This window comes from Cyprinus carpio, chromosome A6 (assembly GCF_018340385.1).
Source record: "Cyprinus carpio isolate SPL01 chromosome A6, ASM1834038v1, whole genome shotgun sequence".
In the NCBI taxonomy this organism is placed as follows: Eukaryota; Metazoa; Chordata; class Actinopteri; order Cypriniformes; family Cyprinidae; genus Cyprinus; species Cyprinus carpio.
The window spans coordinates 19,870,385-19,887,146 of NC_056577.1; the positions used below are offsets into that span (position 1 = coordinate 19,870,385).

The 16,762-nt window shown below is 36.0% G+C and overlaps 1 protein-coding gene across 10 annotated transcripts in view; it reads left to right on the top strand.

Annotated features, from left to right (window-relative positions):
• The window catches only part of LOC109090267 (protein Shroom2-like), a 53,141-nt gene that overhangs the window by 21,301 nt on the left and 15,078 nt on the right, over positions 1 to 16,762 (top strand). The window contains exon 1 of one of the 10 annotated variants that reach the window (XM_042758323.1): positions 13,429 to 15,311. The exons of 7 other annotated variants lie outside the window; for them this stretch is intronic. The gene's annotated coding sequence lies outside the window, so the exon portion shown is untranslated. Of the gene's footprint in view, positions 1 to 13,428; positions 15,312 to 16,762 lie in introns of those variants that run through there. 2 more of the 10 variants (XM_042758324.1, XM_042758325.1) reach the window with 2 other exon arrangements.

The following is a 16,762-nucleotide window of genomic DNA, read 5'->3' on the forward strand; positions in this document are numbered from 1 at the left end:
TTAACCAAACATGGTAACTGCTCTCTCTGTGTTAATCGTGCAGCTCTATGCACGAGTTTCGCGCTCAAGTTCACAGAGGCAGAGACGGCAGAAAGTGCATCCTGTTTGCTTTCATTATTTCACAAAAGCACAATGTTTTGCTGTTATTGTGAGTGCACACAAATAAACGTAGAGGCTTTACAGATTCAAAAGATGTATTACTTTTATCTGTATGAGCAAAATGACAGAGTATATAAGAGCAAGTGAGCACACCAGCGCCTCCATCTGTCATGCTGTGAGTGCGATACTGTTCAGCTTCGACACTCACAGACACTTGAACAGCGCACATTTTTCTAGGTTAACATTAACTACTAATTTCATATTTCAGCTGATAAGTCATATTTGGGGTTGATGAATGATAGGCGAAAGTTTGGATGTAAGTTACTATATTTCCACAAAGACCAGCCGTTAACGATCTGTCCGTCACGGACTGCGTGACCACACAACTTCCTGTGGAATTTTTTTTTCTGCAAATAAGCAACTAATAAAATTTTGGTCGACCAAGCCTGTTCTCGTCGACTATTAGGGGGCAGAACTATTCTGTACCCAGCTATCCTTCCTGTTTCTACTGACGTTTCTACCTACTGAACATTAAAGTAAGCAGACATTGTTTTCACTAAACAACCCTCTCTAAAGTTTCTATTTGATGCAGTAGATTTGCATGCGGGCTGGAAGTGAGGTTCTCAGCCAGTGGACACTGCGGGTAGAGAGCACATGTTGACTCTGTGATGCAAATGAAGTGATTTGGTCCTGATTCATGTGGTCTGATTGTTATCAGTTTTCTCAGGACTTCTGCTCTTTTCCGAATGTGAGAATTCACATTGAAAGCAATGTATGCATATGTTTACAGCAACACTTAATCTTGGTGGAGATAAATTAGTTTGTTTCAGGTTTGATTTTATCTTGTCTATATAGAAAAATATGCATTATGAAATGCACAGTATTTTTTCTGTTAAACAAGCATTACACAGGGCTTAAAGTTCTCCAGCACCGTGCCGGATCTCCGGCGTGCGGTGTTTGGCTGCTGGAAAAAAAAGTTGTCCTACATTTAAAAACACTTTTTAATATCACGTTTGAGTTCATGAGTTCGCCTACCAATGTATGAGAGGAACACAGCTTTCACTCTCAGTCAAACTAACAATACCTGCCCATCAGAAGTTTTTGCTCTTATAAACAGGAGACGTGCATTAGCTGATGAATGGAAAAGAAGCCTGGGTCTCGAGCGTGACACATTGAAAAAGCTGCGAGGCGCAATGGTCAAAGATTTTCATCTAGCATCATATTTACATAGAAAAGCTCTTAAAAAAGCAGGAGAGCTTTGTAAACAGCTTAGAGTAATCACGTCATTTCCACAAGAACGATACTATTGCCAGAACGAATTAACTGGGATTTTTGAAAAGGTCCTGTTCACACATGATCTCTTAATGGTAATTTACCAGTGAAGACTGTGTGTGTGAAAGGGGCTAAACTCTTCCTCTGTATATGCGGTGAGTTTGGGTTGCTTAATGTTCATCTGGGAAAACTCACTTGATTTGTAATGTAAATCATCTAAACCTATGTCAACACAGGAGAATACGACAACATATTTCTAAATATGCGATTTATTGTACATCGCAATTTTAAAATAAAAGTTTCTGACCTTGAATTTGGCCACATATTAAAATTAAATGGATTTAAACATCATTGAATCACATGAAACATCACCAGGCCGTTGGCGCCCTCTGCAGGTATTTGTTATAATATAGGCATATTACATTGTGTATTTAACAGTGTTGTTCAATAAAATCACGTACTTGGTTTTGATACTTTATTAGAGGCCAATTATTATTGCCTCATCATTACTTTATATATTAATATAATCAAATTAACCTCCAAAGATCGATAGAGCCGCCCACGGCTAAAAATAACTGTTGTTCTTAAATGTTTAATAACTTTTGAACAACATCCTATCTTAATGCTTTATAAAGTGGCATAAAGCAGAGATTCTCCAGGTTTCGGAGATATCCTATTTCTCCCATTTGGATATTGGCTCCATATTGGATGTGATTACGTCATCACATTTTGACAACATTGATTCGTCAGAAGAAACCAATGCATTTAGTTCCTCTGAGCCACAGAGGAACAATTGTTGATGCTTAGTCCCACCCCCATGCCCATATTGGTTCAAACTGTCCCATATTCAACCAATAAACATAGGTTTTGGTCTTTTGAACCACTATTTAGCATATTTCTTTGGAAATATAAACAAACGCAAAGTGAAAGTAAAGTCTGTCTTGTGTGCATGAAAACAAACACAAAATAACACATTTGCATGAAAAACACACGACAGAGTACTTTGACATAAAACAAACCGAAAACAAGGATGAAACAGTGGTGCATATCTGATAAAGCACTAGAATTTATGTCTTCCCGTCGCTAGGCGATGTCCTGGTAGAATCAATTCTGAAGCAGATTACAGCCAGCGGATCGGTTATTTATATTATATATATATATATATATATATAAATATATATATATATATATATATATATATATATATATACATATATATATATATATATATATATGTATATATGTATATATATGTATATGTATGTATATATGTATGTATGTATATATTTTGTATATATATGTATGTATGTATATATATATGTATGTATGTATATATATATATGTATATATTGTATGTATATATATATATAATTATATATATATATATATATATATATATATATATATATATATATATATATATATATATATATATGTATATTAAATAAATAATTCTTGTATAGTTGTAAAGTTAATTTGCACTGTTTTTTCTGCTGCACTCTGAATATTTCTCACTCATTTTGTGTGTAGTTTGTGAATCATTTGCACTGTTTGTATTGTTGCAGAATACAATTTGTGCAATTGTTTTTACTACTTGCTGCACAGTTTGTGTTTATTGTTCATAATCAGATCACCCAATTGTTGTTGCGTTTTTCTTAAAATTCTGTAATTTCATTCATTCTTAGAGGAAACAAAAGGAAAATTGGGACTTTAAATTAGTTAGACTTAAACTTCAAACCGTGGCTATTAAAAATTCTGACGGTGCTATAGCCCCCCCTAGTCCCAGTGTAGCGCTGTCACTGATTTGTAATCTTAAAAAATATCAGATTACTTGATTAGCAAAATAATCATTAGTTAAGCACTAGTTTAGATAAAACATTTAAAAATACAACTGCATTGTTTTACTTTTTGTGATTAAAAGACAAATATTTTGTAATTTGAAAATTGCTTAAGTATTAAAACATTGTCTCGTTCTAATGAACCAAGTATTTGCATTTTGTCTCACCTTGTGAGCTAAGTATATTGTCACACCCCTAGTGTCTATGAACGTGATGAAGCTCATAATTTTTTAAGTGTATGACATAGCTTTCAGTCTTCAGGTCAATCATATATTCATGAAAAAAAAAATCAGTTTGAATAAGGAAAGCGATAACTTTGCCATAGTATTCTTTTAAATGTTAACTTTGCCACAGTCATTGCATTATTTGCATGTGCTGCACTTTATTTGTACCATTTTGTTTTATTAGTTTATTAATTAGAATTTGAAAGATAATAACAATATTGATTAATAAATGTGACTGATTTTAGTCCTTGAAAACCAAAAAAGTAGTGCAAGTCCTTGAAAGTCCTGGAATTTTATTTTGCAGTATCTGTACAAACCCTGTTTAAGTTATCAGTTCTTGGATAATTTTAATGTTTTTGTTGTTGTTATTTGAACTGAACTATTGTTTTCCGTAGTAGACTGTTTTTGTATATTTCCTATTTTATATTAATTTCCTAGTATTTAATTTACCGTTATTTCCTTTGAACAAATCAATTTCCGAAAATTTCATGTTTTAGATTGTAGGTCATCTTGTGCCCTGTCAAGGACAAAGCTAACCAGCAAAACTTGATATCAAAAGCATCCTAAATGTTGTGTTTGCACCATACTGTAGTGAGTAACCTTTCTTGGTATTGCTGTTTCAAATGTACCACCATAATCTGTAGTCTGAGCCTGTCAAGAGCTAATGGCAATGGCAGATATGTTATTAATTAGTTTCAAGGAAAAACATTTTCTTTTTTTGTTTGCCAAATAACCCTGAGTATGTGTCTGCCCCCGCAACCCCCAAGCCCTGGAAAAAACGTAAAGCTCAGGATATTATTTTTTTTTTTTTTGGCTTTAACCCCTGATTACATTGGCTCATTGCAGTTGAAGAGGAGCAGGCTGGTCAGTCCACTTCTTTGTGTGCCAAACACTTTCCTCTTTGTCTCAGTTTGGCCTATCTGGAAAACACTAAGTGCGTTTGGTCGCATTACAGCGTAACTGCTAAACAAACAATGTTATCTAGGGAGAAAAACTGCCTGTGTTTATCTGTCAGACAGAGTCATTACTGCAGGTTTGCCATGTGATAGAAGGTGACTCGGATTCTACGTTAAGGTGACTTGAATATCTATTGACAATTCACAGTAGTTGTAGTAGAGTTATGAATTTAAAGCTCAGTTTGTATCGAAGCTAAGATTAAACCCACTTCTTGTCTCTCAGCAATGGAATTTTTTGGCATGTGCATTTTTTTACTGGAGTAATGTTTATTGTAGATGCGAAATAAAATGGGGGTTGTGTATGGTGACATCAAAACCAAGGATTGAGTCACGGTTTCATATTTTCAACGGTGAAATGAATGTGGTCCGATTAGGCAATCAGGGATAAGTGGTTGACATTATTAAATAGACATGTAACTACTCACAGGCTATTCAGTTGGATTAGAGTAATCACTAAATAATTAAGGAATGTTTCGCAATGTGATGTTTGGATTTTTAAATCAAGAGAAACTAAACACTCAAGTGGACAAAAATAGTTTACTATTTGTAGCTGTGATAATGCTGTGCATACATTTTCCTGTATTTTCCTGTGCCTGTAGTGGATAATTTCTTTGGGTGGTGAGTCAGAATTAGCAAACAGAGAGCAGATGACAAATTATTGCCGGACCACAGTAGAAGGTGGGGCATGGGTGGGCAGTGTGAAGAGGTGTGAATCTCATTGCTCTTGTACAGTTCAAAACTTTGTGATCCAAATAAATACAGTTATTTTGAGCTTTCAATATATAAAAAAATAATAATAATAAATCTGAAAAAGTATAATTGGTTTCAACAAAAATTTTAAGCAGATCAGTTTTTAGGTACTAAACAATATATAGTAAAACACAGATTTTTAGTATCAGACAAGGCTTGGTGTATCTTGTCAGTAAAACTGGTTCTGTAATCAGTAGTAAATCTCCATCATCTGCTTTCACATGGAGCAGCAATTACTACAAAGAGCCGTAGTTCTCTGACCAGCTACGCAAAAAAATCGGTAGTATAAATACAAGTAGTCCGCGTCCGCACTGTCCGTGAATGCATCCAGATCGCTCATGTGGAAAGTATAACACAGGCTTTACATTGTATTCTAAGCGGTGATAACGGCATTGCATTATTATATACTTTTTTATAAAGAAAATTATAAGAAGAACTCCAATAAACCATATATTGTCATAGTCGTGTGTTTATTAGTCACACTGAATCAATGAAAGCAGTAAAATCTTCTGTTTATTCAGCTGCAGTGATAACATACTGTTACATAACGTAACCCTCACCCTCATGTTGCTTTAAAAACCTGTCGTGGTGGGTGTCATTGTCATAATTCTTCATAATTGCAAGAAAAATTTGTCAGATATCAAGTCAGCCAGAGGCAGATCACTGGGTTGTGACCAGAACGACCCTGAGCCCGGCACACCACGTGACTCGATCTGTACCATTATGGTGATGTGTGGCTTTTAACAGTGTGCTTTTTAAAAGAGATTGCATGTCTGAAAAAAGGCCTAAACAAATTAAGAGTTTGAATGAGGAAATAGGAAGTATGTAGGCAGTGCCTGTTTTGCATACTCTGACTTCATTTGAAACTAATATGCATGAGCTGGAGATAGATTGTTTAGTTTGGCATGACCAAGGCACTGGACAAATAGAAAACATTACATTTATGGTGGAACAAGGCCATCTGTATTAGGGTTGTGCCGATAGACGATAGTATCGTTAGGGCTGGGCGATAAAACGATAACGATATGTATCGCGATAGACATGTAATCGATATCAATAAAAAATGCGTTCGATAAAACGTTCGATATATTTTTTTTTCTTCGTCGGAAGAAACAAGAGGTTGCGAAGAAAGTTTGGTTGCATGAACAAAGGCACTCGCTCTCTGGTAACCTAGCAATGTAGGGAGTGACACGCTACCAGCCAATCATGTAACAGTGTGATTGCGCCATATCGTTGTCTCGTGTTGGATTCTTCAGTAACAGAACCGGCGTGGAGTGGTAAAGCTTTATTTGATCGGTGAGTGATGTAGATAAGATGACTGACTGCTGTGCCCGCGCATGTTACTGAGAGAACGAGCAGAGAGAGAGAGAGAGAGAGAGAGACCCTTCTCCGGCCTCGCGCGCGCACTCTCACAGTCTTCAAACTGTCTAGCTCTCCCTCCCTCGCGCATATTAAACAAAATTGATATTACCATCAAAATCAATTGAGAATTGACATGATGATAGGTTTCACGTGAAGCATTCAGAGATTTTTTCCCCTGAATTACCGCTGGGTGTGAATTGTACTAAAATAACGTTGCCTTATCTTCTCTGAAAAGCGTGCCGCACATTCAGCTGACATAAACCACACTTTAAATAAACGAACAAAACCTATCCAGTGATGAAATGTTTTCTGTATTGACACAAATCTTGTGCAATGTCCTAACTACCGGGATAATCACACGTGCTGTCGCCGCCTCATGATAGGTGCGCCTTATCCACCTTTTTCCTCAACGCGGAAGTAAGCCTATGGGTGAGACTTCCGTTTCATTAGCCCCTATAGGTAAATAACGTGGAGAATAACCACGTGCAGGAAACGGTAAAACTGTTTGCAGTACAAACCAGTGTGTTCTTAATTAAGATAACAGATTAAAATAATATGATAGGACACATCAATTGTCAATATCAAGCAGCAAAACAAACTGTTTTGTACATCTAAAAATAGCTAGACGCAAATGAGACCGGCAGCTAGACCCATAGAATTTACAAACGCCCATTTTCACGTCAGGAAAAAGGTGGATATTTTCCAGCTTTTTTGTCCTTTGCCAATCACACCGATGAATCAGAGGAAGGTTAAAGTTTTAGTTCACCTCAAAATGAAAATTCCCTAATAATTTACTCACCCCAATGCCATCCAAGATATCCATGTCTTTCTTTCTTCAGTGAAAAAATAAATTAAATTTTAAATAATTTTTTTTTTTTTTTTGAGGAAAACATTTCAGGATTTTTTCTTCATATAATGGACTTCAATGGCAACCAACTAAATAGGTTGCTATTGTTTCCTCAAAAAACTTAATTTCTTTTCCACTGAAGAAAGAAAGACATGGATATCTTGGATGGCATTGGGGTGAGTAAATTATTAGGGAATTTTAATTTTGAGGTGAACTAATCCTTTAAGTTTAAAATAAAAATGCTATTTCACTTCAGCACCACATTTCAAACACACGTGCGCAAATGAGAATTAGAGCCGGTGAAGGAGTCTCCAAGCACAAACAGACGTAGCCTACATCGTCTGCAGAAATAAGGCATTTCATTTGCACTTTAACAAGTAATCTGAATGGCCTATATATGTGCAATATTTTAAACGAGCCCTCACTAACTGAGTTTAATGCCACAGTTATGTTAAAATGCATCTCATTCGTTTCTGTTGGGGTTGCTTTGGGCTCGTCATGGGGCACACGGTCCGGAGCACTGTATGACTTATGCATCCATTCAATTTAACTTTACTCCAAATATATGAACTTACCTGTTTTAAATACTTTCTATTTACAGTGTTCGTTTATGTCCAATATTTAGTGTTAAACTGCTGTTGATTTCCACCATTGACTGATTTTGCAGAACATTTAGACTGATAACTTCCATGCGCAAATGCTGCAAATTTGTCACAGGATGCGCGGTATGACAGTTGTATCCAACTATATATGAACTAGCTGTTTTAAATATAGTATTTTTATATTTCACATTAGTTTATCAGCATGTTTGAAAGTATATTTTTTGATTATTGGTGATTCCATAGTCTCAATCTCGCGCACCTGTGCAGTTTAAAACACCAAATAGTTATGCTATGGCAAGTACAGAGAGTCTCTCTCTTGCTCCACTCATGCACGATAATATCATGTATCGTCGATCTCACGGGCTAACGATATGACGATTTGAAAAATGACCATATCACACAACACTAATCTGTATGCCTGGATACATTGTTCAATGTCATAAATGTTTTCATAAATATTTGTTACAATAAAAGTTTTTCCTATCTAAACTATTTTATACCAAGAAATGAAATACTAAAGTGTTCAAAAGGGGTCACATGAGATGAAGAATTGTGCAGTGTTATTTTAGTATAATTTATATACTTTTATAATATTTATTAATATTTTAAATTGGCTTTTATTTTTCATTTTAATTTTAAAATTTTTGGTATACTTTTTTCTCCTTTATAAGTTTTTATTTTTTTTTAAAAAACAACTTAAATTTATTTTTATTTGAGTTTTAGATTATTAACTTTATTACTTCCACATAAACGTCTTTTATTTTAGTTCCCAAGGCAACAAATCAAAGTTTCATTTCAGCTGTTTAAGCTTATGTTTTTCATTTAACATTTGTATTTTATATTTTATTTTATTTTAGCTTTATTTAAATGAACAAAATGATTCCTAATAGTATTCTTTTTATTTAACAGTGCTGTCATATCAGTAGTCTAATAAAAGTTGTTTAATATTAGAATAAGCAGGTCTGTTTATGGAGGCTGCCATTTGAGATCACATGACCAGCACAGTGCTATTCACTTTTCACTGTTCCCATGTATGAAGTATGAATGTGAACTTTTGCTTGTGCAATAAATCAATCATTGCCGACTGTGAATTTCTACAAAGCTACTGGTAACTGAAAACATTTTTAATTGGTTTGCATGTATTGGTTTTTACCGCATGACACACCAAATTACATTTAATTAGTCATCTTTTGTAACCATTATATTTACACAATAAAATATTGGGTAATACTGATGAACTACATTAACTGTTTTTTACGCATTCCAATTGTTTATACGTTTACAGTTCACAAAGTACTAAATATCACACAGTGATTAAATAGATTAACTAACCTAAATGAACATGATTACTAAACACTTGGGTGAATGAAATTTATCCTATGACACACTAAATATTGTCACTCAAAGCATGATGCACAGTTGAGCGTGTGAATGCCAGTGTGCCCAGATGCCCCACTGAGAAGGTAATCTAACTACAGAGATACTGAGATTATGGTCAGTGTGATTTAAAATGGGATTTGAAGTCTGCTGCTTGTGGATTAGATAACTCATCCACACTTTTACAGACTGTCTTGTCTGGTGCTAAAATAGGAGCTATTTGATTCTATAGTACTGTTACTTAAAAAGTGTGGAAATTGTAATACAAGATCTGTGTTCAGTCAGCGAACACCCAGTTTCAAACTTAATTGGGTTTTTCAAAGTTTGAATCTGGTTTTAAAAGTTTCCAAGAAATTAAGTCTATTCTATGAGTGTACATACTGATGTTTTAAACAAGCAGCAAACAGGATTTAACCCAGACAGAAATGTATGTGGATGGTTCAGATGCGCAAATAACAAGAGGACAAACACATTAGAGTCTCTAGTTTTAGAAAGCGATACCTTACAGGTTCTCAGCTGGCAGCTTCATTGAAAAGTATATGCAAGGCAGCAGTTTCATCTGGGATGCTAGACTTTTGTGCTGAGTTACAAAGAAAAAGCCACATCTGGAACTGGTGAATAAGAAGAGGAGATTCAAAGGGGGGAAAGAACATTTTAACTATAAATTATTAGAAAAGAGCATCAGAAATGGACTGTCTGTTAGAAGAACCCTACAAACTAATAACACAGATGTAGAAATAATCTGGCTGCTGGTTTTACTGTAGTTTTTGAGCAGTTTAAAACACCCTTTTATGCAAACACAATTTCATAAATGTTCCTATATTTCACAATGCTGGGCCAAAAAAGGTTGAGAACCATTGTTCGATTTAGAAATGTACATACAGATTGTTTTGCTCAAAAAAAGAGGCAACAATTCTCAAAAGTATGATTGAAAAAGAAAAAAAGTCAGAAATTATTTGTGCATGCTCTGCATGAATATTGCGGTTGTTGGGTTTAGAAACAAACCGTGACTTCACATAAAGTCCTTGAAACTGGAATACAGATGAGAGGAGGCAGTCATGTGACAGAGGCGTGTCTGGAGTGATGATCAGTGTTCCTCTGTTGTGACTGATTCAGAGAAATCTTTTCGTAAACTGTTATTGTTTTAGGAACGTCTGCCAACTGGCTTGTCTTGAAATGACCTTGAATTCCCGGTGAAACTGTCAAAGAGAATGTTTATCTCTGTGATTCAGATTTGGTCATTCTCATAAATGATCCTCTCTGTAAAGTTTTGTTGATTTATTTACTATTCTCAGAAACCTTGTTTGGAAAAAGACCTCAGGAGAGCATGTTTAATTCATCATAGCTTATTGACAATAACAGAGGGTGTTTTTTTTTTTTTCTTCTAACTGGGATGTGTTCGAATGCTCTATTGACATTACTGACCCAAGAGACCTTTTGTTATGAACAGATCATTCAGAGGCCAGTCCTTCTACTGTGGCCACAAGGCAGCTTCTCACATAGAATGACTACTGCCACCTAGTGGCCAAGAGCCATAACACAATCATTGATTGTGTGCGATAGCACAAAATAAGTTGTCTAACAAAAAAGCTGAACATTTTGTGTGATAAATCCTTTTGTCTTATGTGGTGGGGAAATCAAAAACCTTCAGTGCCAATAGTGTGAGTAAAAACAAGGACAATGCAAAGATTCAATGATTTGTTTTTAGCGAACAAATCCCTTTAAATAAATAAATACACAGCGAGTCGGTGTGTGTACAATGTCAGTTTTTATGGGGTGTTTTTTCTCAAAACATTATAGCTTATACTTTATAATACTTTTATTCAGCAAAGACACAAATTGATCAAAAGTTATAATGCTACAAAAGATTTTTTTTTTTTTTAAATAAATCCTCTTTTGTACTTTATTCATATTCATTATTTCTATTCTAAAAAAGTCTAGAACTGTTATTTTATAATAACAGGCTATTTCACAATATTGCCATTTTTACTTCAATATTGATCACACACTATATATATAGAGAGAGAGAGAGTTACTTTATGTATTATATAAATATTCTATTTTATATATTTGGCTAGTGAACAATGTTGTACACTGGTATTGTAGATGGAATGAATAATCCTGGGATGACAAAAGCTAAGAAACATTGCTATTTTCATTCCTTGAATTTTTGGGCTTGTGTTGACATTTGTGTTACACTTCCTGTAAGCTTTCTGTTAAAGGAAGATAAGAATCCACATAGCTCTTAAAATAGACCAACTGTCAGTAATTAATGATTTTCGCAGGATACACCTGGAATGGGTTTCTTTCTTCCATTGACTTAAATACAGACTTGGGTGCAGCATTGTTCCAAAAACCTGCTTAAAAAAACGGCATTAACCTTTTTCCTCCCTCTTTTAGTAAGTACTTATACTTAGCTATTAAACTGCATCTAAAGGACTAAATATTCCAGCTACAGAATGTAGCTTTAAATGTTAAAGTGATGCATTAAGTAATTGGCCCTTCAAGAACGTGTATTGACATGCCAAAATGTATGGCTGCAATGTGATCCCTATGCTTATGTCCAGTAGCGTAATAAAGGTGTGTGGCTTTAGTGACAAGAGCTGTGTCATTCTAAGCTTCAGAATCCAATTAGTACTAGTAAATCTCTCCTATGGCATTAACTGAGGGAGGATGACTTGAACTTGAACACCACAGCAGGGGTGGAGTCAAATCATCCGTGTATGTTTTATAGATGTGCTCAGTGATCCAGTAAAACTGCTTTCTTGTTTTCTTTTTCACACTGCAACTTTTGAATTAGGGCCATCTAAATGCCAAAGTGATTTTTAATTAGAAATTTCATGTGGTGCTAATTCTTGATCCACCCTTTTTTAAAATGGTTTGTGGAACAGTCCATTGGCAAGGTGAGTTGACACCCGTGAGTTAGACACATTTCATCAGCCTTAAAGGAAGAGCTGCTGTTTTCACAAGTACTTACATTAGGAGAAAAAAATCAAACACGGATGACCATAGTAATGAGAGCTGGTCTTTGAAGCACATCATGACTGAATCAAACCAGATGCCGTAGTGGGCTCAGACTTTTTGTACAGGTGTTATTGAGGTATGTAAAGTTTTGAAATGTTTCCATACGTTTTCAGTTTTGTAGTGTCTGGATTTCATGACTTATTTTTTACAGTTTTATTGCACTTCAGTCAAGGGTGAACCAAATACTTGAGAAATCTGACTGATTTGTTTCAGTGCTTTTATTTGAAATGTAAAAAAAAAAATGCCTCAGGTCATATTTTAACAAAAGGTGGCTTGGCTTTATAGAAAGCAGCTTCAAACAATAATTTGGATAAGCTCCTACAGTGCTGTGGTGATATTTTAGTTGCTATGACACCTGTTACATCAGCAGCCTGTGAAAGTGAAAGGTACATGGGAAAGATGGTGCTCAGGGATTTGGCTGCTTAACCAGAAATGGTTTCAACACTATTGGTGTTAGTTTTGGTCCTAATATCAACACAAAGTAGCTACAACTTTCTACTCCAAATATGTGTCATTTGTAAAATTGCATACTATGATTCACTTATTCATTGTGATTCTTTCTCAAACAATTCTGGGTTGAAACATTCATCAAATTCATGATCTCATAAGTATTCTTATTTCTTAATTATTTCATAATTCATAAGTAATTTTATGATGCATAATGAAATCAAAATTTGCATGAATACCACTTTTTCAGACTTTTTAAGTTTGATGAGTAAAGTATATCAGGGCTAATCAAAATATAAACTAGATTCAAACGTGTTGTAAAAGTTTTTATTTGTAATTTATTTATAAAAATATATTGCAAAATTTAATGTAAAGTCTTCAGTGTTGCTTAATTACACATGTACCAACAGTAAGAATCAGGTATGTCTTCCCAATGTGAAACACAGATTTATGAGCTATATAACTGTGATTATTTGCAAGAGTTTGTGACATGCTTTGTGTTTTCTGAATGAAACCAGGTAAAGTTCTCATTAATTTTTCTCAGATTAGGTCAAACTGTTTATTTTCTTCTGAAGAATGAATGTATGAATGTAATGCAAGCTGTTTATTTAATCTCAGTAACATATCAGTTCACTGCAAGGTAATCCCTGTTCTCAGTCTATTGTGATCAAATGTTGATCTACAGGTCATATTAAGTCTCTTGGAATGTAAAACTTTGCACAGAAGGATTCAGTCTCCTGCACTTACTGTTTCCATGAAATTTTGGCATCTAGCAATAAATTTAGAGTCCTTTGGTCACCGAAGTTTGATTACTGTGAAAATTTCTTGCTTCTTACACTGTTAGCTGAGGTTAGACCAAGGGCATCCTTAATCACATCAACATGCAGGAAACCCTGAGTAAGCAAGCCATGAATTTCTTGTTCTGCCCTAATTGTAGTATGTGTAAGTTTAAGAAATGCTTTATGCTGTTACAGTACTGTACATCCAAACTAAAGAGACAGCTGTGAACTCAGCAGGGGACTAGACGGCTATTGGTTCTTTGGCTGGTATGACATGAAGCTCAGGAATGTGCCTGTCATTACAGGCACCTCACGGTTGGCCTCTCCTGGCCCTGTATTAGCGGGCTGATTGGGATGCGTTCAGAAGAAAGGCTTTGTGCAGACACTCCACAGCCAGATGAATAACTGACTCCAATGCAGCCAAAACTCTAGCGGTATCCCCTTGTGTCCAATATGACATTAAACAAAGTGCGATTTCCATTAGATAGAGAGGAAAGCAAGCTGGATCAGATAAGATCTTGTTGGACATTGCGCTGAATATCTCTCCTTAAACACTTACTCTTGTCTCTTTGAATAACAACAGCTGACAGGATGGTTTTAGAATGGGTTTTCTTTCTAAAATAAGAGCTTTACAAATTTCTACAAGTTTACAAATCTTTTTGCCTGCTTTACCTTTTTGTGGCAGCAAGAAAAATGCAATTATGAGAGCGTTAATGCCTAGGAATGGCCTCCTGTCTGGAATGCATGGATGAGAAGTTGGTTCACAATAGATCATTGTGAAAGATTTTGTAAAAGCCAGCCCATCAGGCATAGGCCAAAACAATTCTGTAATCTTCTTGCCTGTCACCAGACCACTTGTTTTGATGCCAAAAAAAGGTTTAATTAAGCACGAAACTTTGTAGGTCAAGCTCCGATCACAGCCAAGCTTTACTCTTGAGAGATCTGGTTTACAAAGCGAACAGGTTGATTATTTGAGATCTCTAAACCGTTTTTCTTTTTGTCAGACCTGGAGTGATCTACAGGTCACATGATCTGTTTCGGGGGTTGGGAGGGTTATTGCTTGAATAAAACAGTTTTTTTCTTTTAAAATTTAGTTCTATTATTATCTTTTTCTTTGGTTTTGCTTCACTTCACAAATCAGCTCACTTAAGACTGCAAAAATCAACCTGTTGCTATAGTAATAGAAGAAACAGAGGACCACTGCACAAGAGGGGTTCAGTGAGAACATTTGGCCCTCTCGACTTCTCATTAGCATACCATCCCTGAGCCAATAGGGAAACAGAAGTTGCTAGATTGCTTCAAGGAGACTGGCTATGACAACAGCTCTATCCTCATTCCCTCCCCCCTTCCTTCCCGGGGTAAAATCACCATAATCCCTGTAGAGATCTGCCCTCACTGCAACAGTCACACAGGCATTGGAAGTCGATATGAGAGTATATGTGCTAAGGCTCGTATGATCAGCTCTCTACATGGGGCTCCTCAAGGCTACCTTTTTCTGTAGTCTTTCATATGGAAGAAGTGGATGGTTGAAAAGACTCACACTGCAGTCCGGGACCGGCCGTCTATGGAGGGCCCTTTGTCCTGGCCTGTCTTTGATGTGAATGTGGAATGCGCTGCCTGGGGAGTCCACTGGAGCAAACCCGGACTCTCAGTACCATTTCATCCATCAAAGCGTCTCAGGTCTACTCTTTTAGGGACCTGTTTGGCAAACTTGCTTGCTTGAGGGATTGTTTGGTGAGTTTAGAAGTTTACGTTTTGTTGTCTGTTTTCATTTGCCGTCTTTGTCTCACACCTGTTGTTGTTCCTTTGCTTTTATCTTGGCATCTGTTTAGTCTTCTCTTATTTTACTGTTTGTGAAATCTAAGCTTTGGTGCAGCTTGTCCCTCAGATGACTGGCCATGTGTAAACAAGTAGATAGTATGTTAACTTGACCTCATGAAACCTGTTGCATTTATCTTTGCAAAACAAAAAAAATCAACCTTTGATGGTTTTCAAACACTGGATCAGATCCTAAAACCTTATATAAGTAAATAATAGCTTTTTCCCCTTTCAAAAGCTTGCTGATCTTTCATGTAGGTGTCTTTTAAACACCTTTTATTCATGTTGGATCATCCTGTGAATAAGATTTGGATGTAAACTCTTTACCCAAGCTGAATGATTTGCATGGGGCTTTGGAAGAGGTTGTTGTCTTTTCAGAAGTGATTTGTTTGTTTTTGAACATGCCTTATTCTGAAAACATTGGTGGGGGACTTTCCCCTCCGGACCCCCCTCCTTGGCCTCTATTCCGCCTGGGCGCCACTGATTCGGACCACTGGCATATCTGTGCTAGACCAGCTGTAGCCCTGACAATACATCTAATGTGGAGAATGTCATTAGCATCTGAATAGCCAGCACCATGTGTGGCGAGCATATACACACTTGAAACTTTTACACAGGAAAAGAGAGCAGCATTGAGCAAAAGCAAAGGGTGTCTTTTGGGCCACTCTGTCCATAATTTGCTGTTTAATCTCTTCCGCCATCTTTTAAACCTGTGAGAGGGACGTTACATGTACATTTTGTTTTAGACAACATCAGCTTGGGTAGCCAAAGGTGATTTTAGCAAATGTTTTGGAGTCAAGGATATTTGGGTTAGCATAGTAGTTTTTATTTTCCTAGTATTTCAAAGAATGTCTATTACTGTTTACTGGCTAGAGGGTGACTGGCACTTGACCTCATGGTCTAATGGAGTAGCACTGCATGTCTATGACTGTTGTTCTAACCCCTCCAGTCTCATGGAGAGTTGCACAAGCTTGGGTTTTAGACTCTTGGAAATTCAAGGAGATGGATTTCTGTTTGATACAGTCCTATCACTAAATCAAACAACTGAATTTCAGAAACGGCAGGAATGTTTTCAACTCTCAAAACTTAAAGGTCACAGGTCAGGTGTGGGTGGACTCTTTAGTTTGGGGATAAGTTGGGCAACATGCTGAGAAATGTTTCATGCTAAACTCACTGATATAAAAGAAGTGGCAGGAGTTTGAAATATTTAGCTTTTTAACTTTTTCTCACATTTACTTTTTTTTTTGCATACATTGTCACATGAAGTGGTTGTGTTAAACCTCAACCACAAGATGTCTCCCTATGTCCACTAATCACACTAAGCATTTGTAAGTTGCAGATCTCTGGCCAGTATGTTATAGGCATGA